Below are 13,433 nucleotides of genomic sequence, written 5' to 3' on the forward strand. Positions count from 1 at the left end.
AACACGTTCGATAACAGCACGCACCACCCATCGCTACGCCACGCAAAACCATTTTGTTGTTTAATTTATTTTCTTTGCTCAGTTTAGCATACAAAGCGCTTGGGTCATTAGAGACAACATCGCAGGAAAACAAACCATCACCACCCGGGCTTCTGCTCCGAATAGTCATTAAGCCCACCGGTCCGAAGAAGGTTTTATGAGCTTCCGAAACAAGATGATGATAAAGGTTTGTGGTGTGCAGAAAAAAAAACAGAAGCAAAAGATGGGTGGTTTGGATGCCATTGTGTTTTCCCGAAAAAAAAACCCGAAAATTGACTCGTAAACAGAAGAGATATAGCGAAAACATTGTAACCTGTTGGCCTTTCCGTTCATTATTGTTTGTAAAACATGACTTTAACATGATCATGGTTGATGTTTCTGTAAATCATATACGGTGACTCATTTTATAAGCTTTATGACGGTTGATCTCATTTGATCACAAAGCAACCATCGCTCGAAACATTGATTTGCATCACTTCCATTGCGTTCCAAAGCAGCATGACATCGTCGAAACAAAAGTCACTTGAAGTAATTGTCTCGAACCGCGAAAAAAAAAATGCCACCGGGTTCCGAAACGAAAATGACATTCCGGCACCACGTGCAAGGTGTAAAATCATTTCTCACCTTCACTACGTAATTGATGCTTTTCTTGCGTGCGATTTTTCTCACTTCTTGCGCATCTCGGATGGCCTGAATTTTCCGAATGCAGCTAGTGGCGCAAGTACCCGGTGAGCTCATTAGTGGCGAGTAGCATACAAAGGCGAGAGAAAAAAAAGCGAAAACTGTAAAGCAACACTAATTAGGAAAGTTTTCCAGACGGAATACTGCCCTTTTTAAAGAGGGGTTTTTGGGGGCGGTTTCATAAGAAAGGATGAAACGTGTAGAATATGTAAGTAATTTATGCATTAATTCAATTTAGAACAATCGTCTCCTGGATCGGGTGGCTAGCGGGGTCAACCAAAGCGAAGGTGGAAAGCTTTTCTGGTTCGTAAACAAGCTTTTTAATTGACTTATGCTGATAAACTATGTCTGTTCACAATAAGGGTCACTACTACTAAGTACTTTTTACTGCTCCTTCTTTTATCTTTTGAATATTTTTCACAAACGGATTAGAAGGTAAAAGAAAACCCTTTTCTAGACGTACTTCTTCCCTTGACACGCCGTTGGCAATCGTTTATTACCGCTTGACAACTTATTTATGCGTTCTCGATAATGTGCCGCCACTGTCGGGTGACACTCGCTGCCGCAAGGTAAGCAGAAATGGTTCTTGTAGAAATTATTAGCAACGCTGGAAAAGGAAAATCCATTCCTATCTCTGCTTCGGCTTTTAATCTACCGGGTTAGGTGTTGCTTTGTGCAATAAAATGCTAATGCAATAGGAAACTACTTCACCATTCTGGAAGGACAACCCTTCCCGCTTTCGATTAACTGTATGTTCAGCTCAATACACCTTAAATAACCACCACCAGCCATACCCAACCCGGTGAGCGCCCCCAATAAACTACCTAAAAAGAACGCATATTTCTTTATTCCGCACCGTGTGTCTACACCGGCGTTTGGCAAACCGGCTACTATACACTGTCGTAAGGATCATTTATGGCCTTGCCACTGACCTAGACCACTTTCAGCAGTGGCGGCTGTAGTTTCGAGTAAATTTAACTGTCAATGGGCAAACCCGAAGGCGCCGGGAGGCGTTGCGTACAGATTCCGTGTCTCACGAGCGCGCTCGCGCATCGATTCCATTTACGCGGTTTCCATTTCAGTGGCTTGGTTCGCGTGGTTTAGGGGTAAAGTTTATTGCGGCATTATGTCCAATTTCTCGTCCAGGGTTTACTCAAGGGTTTTGTACGTGTGCGAGTGTGTGTGTGTGTAAAACCTACGCGATCGGAGGTGGTTTATCCCACGGGTTGTACAGCGATTGTTTACGATGTGGAACAAGTTTATCCGAAAGGGCGCATATTAATCCCAGCGAAATGCTTGAGGGCACACCGTAATGGGGTAATATTAAGGCGAATTATTTTGTAATAATTTGAAGGAGGTGCTCAGCATGTATCGTGATTTTATTTCAATAAAATTAATTTCTTAAGATACATGTTGTTGAGATAAAAAATATTTTATTTGCAAATTAAGGGTGATGCACCCTTATCAGAAATTTAAAAAATTAAATAGTTATATTAATTGCAGATCACGCTCTTAAGTCATTTATAGGACATTGTTTCATCGGTAAGTTTCTAGAAAAAGAGGATAAAGCTCAAGTTTTCAACGCATCACAATGGGAAAAAATGATTATCCCTAACCCCTATGGCCAGTCGTGAACACGAGAACCATAATCTTGTTAAACCGCATCGCCGTTACGTGATTATCATGTTTGAGATTATTTTTTTCTCGTACTTAGATTCCTCACCCTCTAAAAAACATCCTCAGCAACGAAGGGTGATTGTGATTGGACGAAGCAAATGCGTTGATGGGACGATTAATTGGATCGTTATTGATAATTGTATGGTTGCAGTCGGGCGTAGACACTTCCTTTAATCTGTTCCCTTGTGGGTTTGGCAGTAATAAGGGTAGATCGCAACAAAGTGGTTGAGAAGTTCGAACAATTTACTCCAAACTCAATCAGTTCAGCTCTGATGGTTCACACATCAAAGTGTGTATTTTTGATTCTAATATTGATTTTATGAATTCAATCTCAAACTGAAGGTCTCATTTCATTCCACAACCACATATATTCCCACGTAAAGCAGCAACTTCATGTTTTATCCTACAGCACGAATCAGCGTATTAAAAAAAGTTATGCAAATTATTTGTTCTCAAATCGCACACAATAAATCCGTCAACAGCCACTTACTTCTCAAGAGACCATCGTTGAATAAAAAAATCCGGGAACTGCACACAAGAGCCTTCAGAAATAAAGGCATTCTTTGTTCTTGGGATGCAAATCCCTTTGAACTGAACCTTCAACTGCCCCGCCGTTTATTACAAGATTCGTTATTTCGTTCTTGCCTCGCCTCGCAGTATCGAAAAGAGGTCCAGAGTTCAACTCCCCATTATGACACTCTCAAGTGACAACTTCCGCACTATTAATTGGCCAACATTGGTTCGGCACTGGCGGTAAAGGGGTTCGGCTTAAGCATACTCCCATTCTGAAGTGCTTCATTTTGTTGAACTTCTTGCTTTTCCTTTCCTTGCGTTGTGCAATGTGTTAACGTAAAACTCGCACTCGGATGGCGCGCAGGATGGTGCGCCCGTTCCCTATCAATAACGAACCATTTCGCGAACGTGAAAAACGGCCATGACAAAGCATCACGTCTGGGAGCATTTCTCCGCTCGATGGTGCGCTCGCTTCGTTTCGAACTGGACATGGAATGCATTGCAGCGAAGCACCGAAGCGCCGACACATGGTTGCAATCGTCTTGTGCACGCTGCAGACTCGTCTTCTTAAGCCGACCGACCACTTGAACTAGCACCTTTGCGAAACGAAAGAACTATTTCCCTACCATATGTTTAATGTTACAAGTGACTGTGACGAGGCGCGTTCGATAGAAATGTTGCCGCACCAACGAACACCCTAAACCGCAGTCCTATGCCCGGACCCGACCCGGTAGAGGATCGTACGCAGCACACGCGTTCTTTGTTTCCTGCGCTGCATTACACCGCACCGCCAATTAGTCAACTGCATAATTGGTGATAAATTAACCATGCAAATGCAAATCGTGTCTTGAGGTTAAGGATGGGCGCATATGCTCCTTCTGACTGGACCGTTCGGCGGATGTGATCGTGATTTTATGCCTCCCACCGTACCGGTAGGTGCTCATTTGCGGTGGTAGATAAACATACAGGACATAGCGTAAACGGAGGAAACAGGATGCCAGGGTACGTTATGAGCGGCACGGTCACCCTTTATCATATGATATCCGTTTAGCTTTATTACTAGGGGTAGATTTTACCGATAAAGCTAACCATAGATTATCTGTTGCGGTGGGATTATAAGGTCTATATTTTGGGCTTTTTTCGCAAGCGGATATGATGATGGTTTGGAATGAAATAGTTACAAATAAGTGTTGTAAACAGTATGGTAAACATAGTTATTGAATATTTCATATCGTGCTGTTAGTCTTTCATTTGCGCGCCTAAATGTAGGTAATTGGGATGGTAAGCGAAACATGTGTAATCGATGGCTTGGGAAGTGATTCCATTTTTTATTGTTATAAAACCAAAGCTATCTCTAAATCTCAGATAAATAAGAACAGTTAGAAAACGATCTCGTAAAACAAATTGCATACTGTCAGGCTGTGAAAGTCAAACACCAAAAATTAATTGTTTCATGTAGAACAAAATATCGCAAAACTTTTCCAAATAGTTAACTAAACATAATACTAACTTTCTTGAAATTGAATTGTGATTTACTTGTGGAATAATACTTGAACCGGTCTTTCAATACAGCCAGGAGAAGGATTTGACAACAAAGAAATCTTCTTTTCATTTTCATACACACGTGATGCTACAAAGTTGCCAAGGGAGCAGAAAGCACAATGTAACAAAATGAACGCTTTCTCCCAGCCAACCATTGCATCTTCAGTTACTTTGAAACAACCCAACAAACTGTCATCCGAGTCTCAACTCTGCTAGTTTCCATTTTGACCGGCTGGAATCTCTCATTTTATTACCTTCTGGAGATCATTTGTACGGATTGCAGTTACTTTTATCCTGCTTCACATGCACCCTTAACTTGCAGCACAAATTAAGTTTCATGCGCGTGAACGTCATTCAAACTGGCGCCGCAACGATCAGGATTCAATTAAAGTGCAGTAATGGCCTTCATGCGAAGCCGAAGCCCCTAGTGTAGGGCGCTGTACCGATGGCAATGGATCCGATCATCCATTAGTCGATCCGTACGGGTATTAGCTGCCGTTTGCCGAATGAATCTCCCTCATAAATGCGTGTGATCGATGAAGATTTTACGACTTCGGCACCGTAATGGACAGATTACGGTGGAAGTTATGTAACGAGCACACACTGGGAGGATTTGTTTTGTAGGTCAAATATCTTACTATTTTTTTTTTTTTTTTTGGTTGCAGGAGTACAATTTTTATCCCTTTTTTGGTGGTTCATTTCGAGCGTTTTAAAATTTTAATAACTCGTATTTTATGGTACGTACGTCTCGACGGTGCACGGCACACCAACCGAGACCTTCCCTGGGTGGTTTCAAATTAACCTCCATTTGGGCAGAGTATATCGAGCCAATAACTATAAACGGAATTGACGTCCGTTCCCTCCATTCTGACTGATTATCCGTTAAATTTACTTCCAGTCCTCCGGTCCTTTATTGCACTCTTGCGCTTCTCGATCGTTTCCCATCCGCTGGTGGTGGAGTGCATCTCGTTGACGTCGCATTGAAATTGCATTTCGATCGTCAAGCAATCGACATGGTTTCGGGCGGGAAAGGTTAATCCGTAGCGAGATTGACGGGCAGTTCGAGACCAAACCCGCTTTCGGTTGATGGTTTCGCTGAAAAGTGGTTAAAACGATGGGGAAGACAGGGAAGGTTTGATTTGGAGGTGTAATGTCATTTGGTTAAATTGAACCGCTGACGGGGTTTTATAAGAAGTGTTATTTTGAGGTGTGCTATGTTGAAGTTAAATTGAAAATGTTAGTTTGGAATGTTAACTATAATTGAATTTTAAAAGAAGTGTACATTATTCATGATAAGAAAAGAGTATTTGGCAGTGACTGGTAGATTTCTTATTTGTCATGCTAGCTATCCCAATTTCTTTTAAATTCCAAGGCCTCAGTTTGTGAAACTGAAAGGCCATACCAAACCAGATTCTATCGATGTCCTTGAAAACATTGGACCAAACACCTTCAAAAGGTTCTCAGCATGTTTCGTGTTGAATGGGATAGGGCAAGAACAATCTAATTATACCCAATTTGTTTCTTGTAAAATTTTATTTCAGGGTTAATTAAATGCTCTAATATTTGGTCTATTTGCAATTGCCATTGAATAACATCAAAACCATCAGAATGAAAGAAATTCCATCACAACCATTTCAAAACCGTGCAAAACTTGATTGATGCTCGGATTGGGTTTGTTGTAGGGCGGCTACAAACTGCATCTGTCAGCAAACCATCTATGAACCGATGGATCCATTCTGGACGAATCTATTCTCCGCTCAACAAGATCCAATTAAGTTCGACTCCAATCAGGGGAAAAAACGCATCACGCACTTATCCATTCGGAAAAAAAGCACCGTTCGATCGATGCGTTGTGTCCTACATTCCGGGTACTGACAGTACATTAATTTCAAACTCTGTTTCGTCACCGTTTCCAAGCACGATCCCAAGGGAATCGACGGGAAAGAATCGCACCATTGAATTAAGGTTTGCCGGGTCTTGAAGGGCCAATACGATACGATTGGTGTAGTCGTGTCAAGTGCTTGACCTCACGCTGACAGCTCCGTCCGATGTGAGTGACTGCACGAAGAAAGTGACAGATCCAGTGACGGTGTGCGATCTGAGCCGTGTTCCACCCATCGACCCGGGCGAACGACACGCCGGGGCATAATTAGAATAATGATAAATGATCGGATTGGTGCATTGCTGAAGGATGGCTGCGTGTGATTCACTTTCCCTGAGCCATGCATCTCGGGGCGTACGTTGTGCGTCTTGCTGGTATCGTCTGATTGATCCTTTCGAGTTTTTACTGCAAGGAGGGTCCGAGCCTGGATAAGATGCGCCAAATGATTGGCTTGCAGGGAAAAGAACGAACATGCATGACCGTGCCGATTAATCAATCGCACAATGAGCCATCGAGTGGAGGGAGCGAAACGGGACTGATAAATTATCGCGCCGGACAGGCTCCATTCGGATCGACGGAAGCAGAACGACAAGCAGACAGCAGTGCAAAAGTAATGGCCCTGCAGAGCAACAAACGGCCCAGCAAAAAACAAAAAAGTCAAACATCCAAGCACTCGAAACGAGGCACGAGCCAACAGATCAGAATCTGTTACTAATTGTTTTGGGAGGAGAACTTTGTTTTTTCCCTTCCCTTTGGACTAGCAGCCTGAAGAGCCTGCCTCCCAAGGCAAGGTTAGCCGATGAATTGGCAAAGTGATTAAAACAGCATCGAGCAGATAATTTGAGTCAGATGGAGATCATTAGGCAAATCATTAGCTTCGGCGTGTACGTGATGTATTTATCTTCAGATGCAAGATTCAGCACAAATCAGTAGCTTCTTTTAGCGCTTCTTCTCGTTTTGCAACACCGTGACACATGTGACCGATGCACAGCTGGTAACCGCTTTACTACCGCACACACGTGTAACGTGCCTGCTTTCTCGTTTTAATTTCCAATTAAATGCCTGCAAGCGAGATAAAAATAAAAAGCCGGTAAACCAGCACAGCTAATATTCATGTTAATCCTCGCTTCACATTAGCATGCTGCTCGCTAATGGGTGGTTAGCCGGTAGGAGCGGGGGGCCGTGATGCTCGATAACAATCCAATCATGCTGTGACGTTTCGTTATCACTCACTGCGGCGTGCGTTCGGAGGTAAAAACAGCCCCCTCCGAAAGGAAATGAGTAGCTGCAAATGGGTTTACATCCATCACCCGCACCTGGCGGGAGGAGAGTTAGCAAGTGGATGCTTCTTTTCTGCGGTGCGGCCGTTTGTCAGCGAATCGGTTGATAATACAATTTAATGAGACCGCAGTGGCATTAAACTAGTTTTCAGACTACCGCTCGAGCCGCCGACTTCATTTTCCTGTCACCGATTAGCGATTATGGCAATGGCGGTGTTCGCAAATGGGGGGACAAGCGTTTGAATGTTGTTGCGTGTGGTGAGATGATTAACTTTCCCGAATTAAAACGCTTTGGCACTGGTTATGGTTGGTGTGTGGTAAACTGAGCGCTTTTAAGTTGCCATCACATCAGTGGAGGATCAATCCCCTTGGAGGCCCAGGGCGGAATTTTTAAAGGGGGGGCCTATAATTTTGCTACGGCATTATCGGTGTTAGGGAGGTGTACTTCAAACATGATTTAACAACACCAGCAAAGTCTCGGAAAGAAAGTTCCCTTGCGTACACCTCACAGTTCTGTTGCGTAGCCCTGTAAACGGGCCTAGTAAGTCAGTCTATATATAAACGTTTGTATGCGCTAAGGAGAACCGTAACGCCACTACTTGGATCACATTTTCTACGATTTACGTACATTTACGAATCCTGATTAGTCCAACGCCTTCTACGATTATTCGCATGCTCTCCTGGTACTATACATTCAGAAACTGGTAGTTTTCGAAGAAACTTTTCACGACCAACGGGAAAGTTAGTGGTTAAACATTGCATACCTTTCGGCGGTTTTTGAGCAAAATTGCTGTTCTAAGTGCTACCTCTTCCGTGGATGCTTTCCTGGTATCGGAAATCGGAAAACAGCTGGTTTTGTATGAAATTTCGTACCAACCGACGGAAAGTTTGAGCGAGATGAAGGATGCTTTCCGTTTTATTGATCTTACTTATTAGCGATGGGCAAATTTGTCCTAAGCTCCAGATGTCACCTCTGGGAAACCATGCTCTCCTGGTATCGGAAATCTGAAAACAATTGTGTGCGCGGCTACGGCATAGTGGTTTTCACAGTTGCCCAGCTGATTCTGTCATTGGGCAAATTTGTCAGCATTTTGTCAACTCTAGTGGCACATATTAATGTGAATTTCGATCGTTCGCTTGATTTTCGCGTATTAAGTTTGATGCTCCAAGTTTAGATCGGTTGTCCGTGTATCAAGTATCTTTTTTCGTGTTTTATTTTAATTTAGATCAACGATTTCGCGGTGATGATCTTCAACCGTATGGATTTAGAAATGGAAATTTTAGAACAATTCCAGTCCAACAACGATGCAAATGTTACCGAGATTACAACAATGTAGTTTGAACAGTATTCTACACGGGGATATGATGAAGTGTTTGGACAGTTTGGGATGGGTAGACATAAGCTGAACCTACAATCCAGCTTCGAATAAGTAATAATCAAGAAAGACAGAAATGGTATTCCAAGAACCATGAGGTATCAAATATCAAGCGGAAAAGAGAGTTCTAATGATTGCAATATGATTTTAATAATAATCTATGACAATGCTAGCTATTTCGTAGTACACTGACAGATTGTGTCGGTTATAACATCATTACCGGCTTGCAAACTTGCAGAAATTGTGACAATCGAAATACTAAACACAACACTTCACCACAATACTGTTTCGAAACACGTAGGCTGGACATTTTCACGGTTCAATGGGGGAGAGAAAACAATACCACGCCATGAGTATCGCAATGGCAATAGCTTGCAAATATTGCGGAAGTGAAAACAAGCATGGTTTCTATACTAACATCTAACGGTAGGATCATTTACGAACATATGAAAAAATCCCGTTCAAAAAATATAATACATGAATAGGTTGAAGTAAAAGGGCATATAAGGGTTCACGGGGCGGCCAGATGGTGTATTGGTAACGCAGCCGGTCTGCACAAGACAGGACCACGGAAAAATCATTCATTTGGACCACCAAACCTCCGTACGCAGCACTGACTATCCTACGGGTAAATAAAGTAAAGAAAAACTAGAAATGGTAGGCTTAAACATCCTGAAGATGTCGTGCCGATAAAGAAGAAGGAGTTTGAATACACTGCATACTTCTCTTGCGTAGCCGTGTAACCGGGCCGATATAGCTAATCAAATAAAAAAAATTATCTAACCAAGGATAACCAATTTTCTACCTTTTAATTAGATTTTGTGCTATAAATTAACTCTGCTGCTAAATTTCCTAAAATCGCACAATCGGCACAAGTTTGTTTGTGGCCCCCAACACGGCGAGGCCCTAGGCGACCGCCTACTCCGCCTACCGTTTGATCCGCCGGTGCTTGAGTTCTTTAACACATTTTTTCTACCCAGCGTTTCCCTTTTCAGCCATACTACTCTGTTAAGTAACCACAAAGCATAAGTAAAATCCAATTAATCACTGCAATAAAAGAGACAAAACAAGTGCATCATGTACCTCATGTCTTTTTTTCCACCATTTCCCAAATAAAACTCTCTCCACCACCGGGCACGTGACACTTATTAATGTGCAAATCATGCAGCAAACTGTGTTAACCTCGAACGAAGCGAAGACCCATAAATCTCGTACCCAGCGATCAGCGGCATGTGCCACGGGGCAACAAATTGAGCCATTTCGGTACAGTAGCGTTGAGGAGCGGTTTTTTTTTCTCCCTGAATGTATCCAAATACTGGCACATACGGATTTCATTGTGCGCTATCTTTTACATACGGTAAGAGACAAGATGCAGGGCTTGCACACAAACAAAAAGGCATCATTTTTCCACGCTTCCACAAAATCTGTCTCTGTCAAATCGAACAAATGAGTAAAGCTCCTCTTCAAGAGAATTAAAAAAAAAACACACACACCCCTTGGATGTGATTATGGTCCACATAATCATATTTCTGTGTCATTTCAGTCCGTAAAACCGTACTAAAAAAAACCCCGTTCGTTCTCGGTCATCATAAATTTGCCAATAATTTTAATAACCACTCCTTTAGCGTTCGCCCATACCACACAATCGACGGCATTATTTTGCGTACTTCATGGTTGTGGTTTCATTTCCATTCCGGGGGATGATAAATGCAGTACGATAAGATGCAGCACTTTTCGCCATAAATTAAGATCTTTGCATCTTGTTAAAGCAGTAATAAGAAGGGTGCAATGGTACCGTGCACGGGAGATTTAATTTCTTCCGAACGAATTCGATTATTGCTGTCCACCTTGCCCCTGTGCCACAAAACCCACCAGCCCGCCCGTGTATGTGGCAGATTTATCTCCATCCGCCATCAGCATTGGTGCATGTTTTGAAAGGTTGTACTGATCTGTCAAAGGAAATTGATACGGCTCACTCCGCGTGGTGCTGCTCGGCCCGACTTATGTCGCTCGCGTTAGGCAGAACGTGCACCGTCACATAATATTTGCATCGATTCACGCGGCGGCCGATGCCATTTGGTGGATACATTTAATCCATTAGCGCCTTGCTGTGGTTCACTTCCACTCCCAAGAAAGCAAAGAAAGAAAAAAAACACCCCCGAAAACTTAACCCAGATTCGTGGCTTTGACGGATGAGTGGAGTAGTTCTGTTGCTGCTACGGGCCTCTGCAGCATCGACATGCCAAACTTTGACTGCCATCCCGACCAAATGGCAGTTTTGGAAGTTTTCGTGTTAAATATTCATTTAAATCGTCATTTCACCATAATCGAGCGCGCGCGCGGCGATACGCGGCGCAAAGGTGAGCGCAGAAGGGAACGGAATCCGTGACACAGTTTCTTGCGGGCGCTCTTTTCGGATGGCAATTAAAGAGTAATAAATACGCATTAATCATGATAATGGTTTGCGTCCAGCAATGCTGTTTTGTTATGATAGGGGTCGGTATAGCGGTCGGTAGAATAAATGGCTTTCGCTCCGAACGAGTGTCGAGTGTGGCCTGTTTCCGGTTTTTGTTTTGCGAAACGTGACTGGTTTGCTGTGCTTAATGGATGATTGCGTATTTTTTTTGTTTGTTTGTTGGAATGCTTTATCGTTCCACATTCGCTTGAACATAATATTGATGGAGTTGGATGCGTTAAAACACCTCATAATTAAAATTTAATTTTTAAGAAACGTCCATCAAAATGTCCTTCTTTTCGGTGCACGAATTATAGCTGAAGGGCACATTCTTTTGCAGTCAGGCACATTCCGCATGCAATTGACCGTAATCAAACGTTCGAACCGTCCAATAATTTTCAATTGAACCGTCCACCCAGCAAGACAAACGTTTGAAGAATGCCGCAGACAAACTGATTCGATTATTAACTCATCGTACAGCGGGCCAAATCAATCGGTCACTTTTCCTTTCGGTTTGGTTCGATTCCTCCCATTCTTCTGAGGTCGTCTGCCCGTACCCGTCTACCTTCAGGTGAAAACTCGGTCAAATGGTATTAACCGAAGTGGCCACTCTTCTCACGAGTGGTCCCAAAACAAATCGTGCTCCAAAGGCTCCACCCCGACAGCCTGGCCGGGTAACATTCCTTAAACCGATCAAATCCCACACCCATTAGCAGGCGAAAAACCTGACGCACGTTCGCATTCGGACCCCCGGATTTTGTAATCGGATTATGGCTAAACATTTTAATTGACTCATAAACGTTCCGAGACGGGGAGGGTCGATTTTGGGCGATTTCTCAGGGATTAGCAAAACGGTTTCGATTGTGCCTAAAACATAAGTCCCGCATTTAGGCCCGCAGCGCACTCGTTACCGGTGTGCAGGAAACATCGATCCGTTCGATTCGGCATCGAACTCACGAAACGGAACTCTGATAAGATCAGCACATTAAATCACCCGCAAGGCAGCAAAACCTCGCCCATTTAAAAAAAAAGCATCGAGACACAGGGATAGACATTCGTTGTTTGCTTTGCATTGCGGCCAATGGCGGACGATGCGTGTGCACTCCCGGTGCGGCGCTTGATCAGTGTCCCGCAACGAAATCGAAAACAAATGGTATGCTTTGCCGTACACATCGACGAACTGTGTGTGCTTGGGGAGCGATGTTGCAAGAGCAAATAATGAGATGACCAAATGCTCGGTTCAAACTGTTGCTGTGAATGTGCTGGGGGGAAATGCACACTCGGAAGCTGTTGGGTGGGCTTGTTTTTTTTTTTACGGGGTGGCATGATCGACCACCGGTAGCTGCTACTACTGGCCACAACGGGGAACGATGTCGGTGGGAAAAGAAAGCATTGCGATGCGAACGGTGTTTTCTTTTATTATGTTTTCGTGCACTTTTGTGTGCGCCTTGCATTTCTTTCGAAATTCTCATGCATGTCTTGTGTTTCGAACTTTCCGTCCAAACACCCGGGATGATGCTTACGGTTTAGCTTGGTCAAAATGAGTAGGATAACAGTAAAAAGATGGAAAACATTTAAAACAATTGAGTTATTCGTACAAGTTAGTAAGGTATTTGGGAATACTATTCCCAAATAGGAGAACTATGTACAAAATAATATTTTAAATGTAAAAGAAAGTTGTTTGGACACTTTTAAATAAAAACAATTTTCTCAATACAGTCATTTCTCGAATTACGCAAATCTCAAAATTGTGACATTTTTTTATGTCAAATTATTTTTTTTTCCAAAATACGTTGCATTGTTTATATTACAAACATAAATTTCGGTAAAAAATTTTCCAAATTGTCGAAATAAACGTTAAAATAACCAATTATTAATGCGCTTTATACCTCGAAAAGAAGAAATCGAATTCTGGAAACTAAATATATACTATATTATAAAGAAAATTCTAGTTAGACGAAAATTTTAATACTAAAAAATAAAAAATA

This window comes from Anopheles moucheti, chromosome 3, assembly GCF_943734755.1.
Source record: "Anopheles moucheti chromosome 3, idAnoMoucSN_F20_07, whole genome shotgun sequence".
NCBI classification, from domain to species: domain Eukaryota; kingdom Metazoa; phylum Arthropoda; class Insecta; order Diptera; family Culicidae; genus Anopheles; species Anopheles moucheti.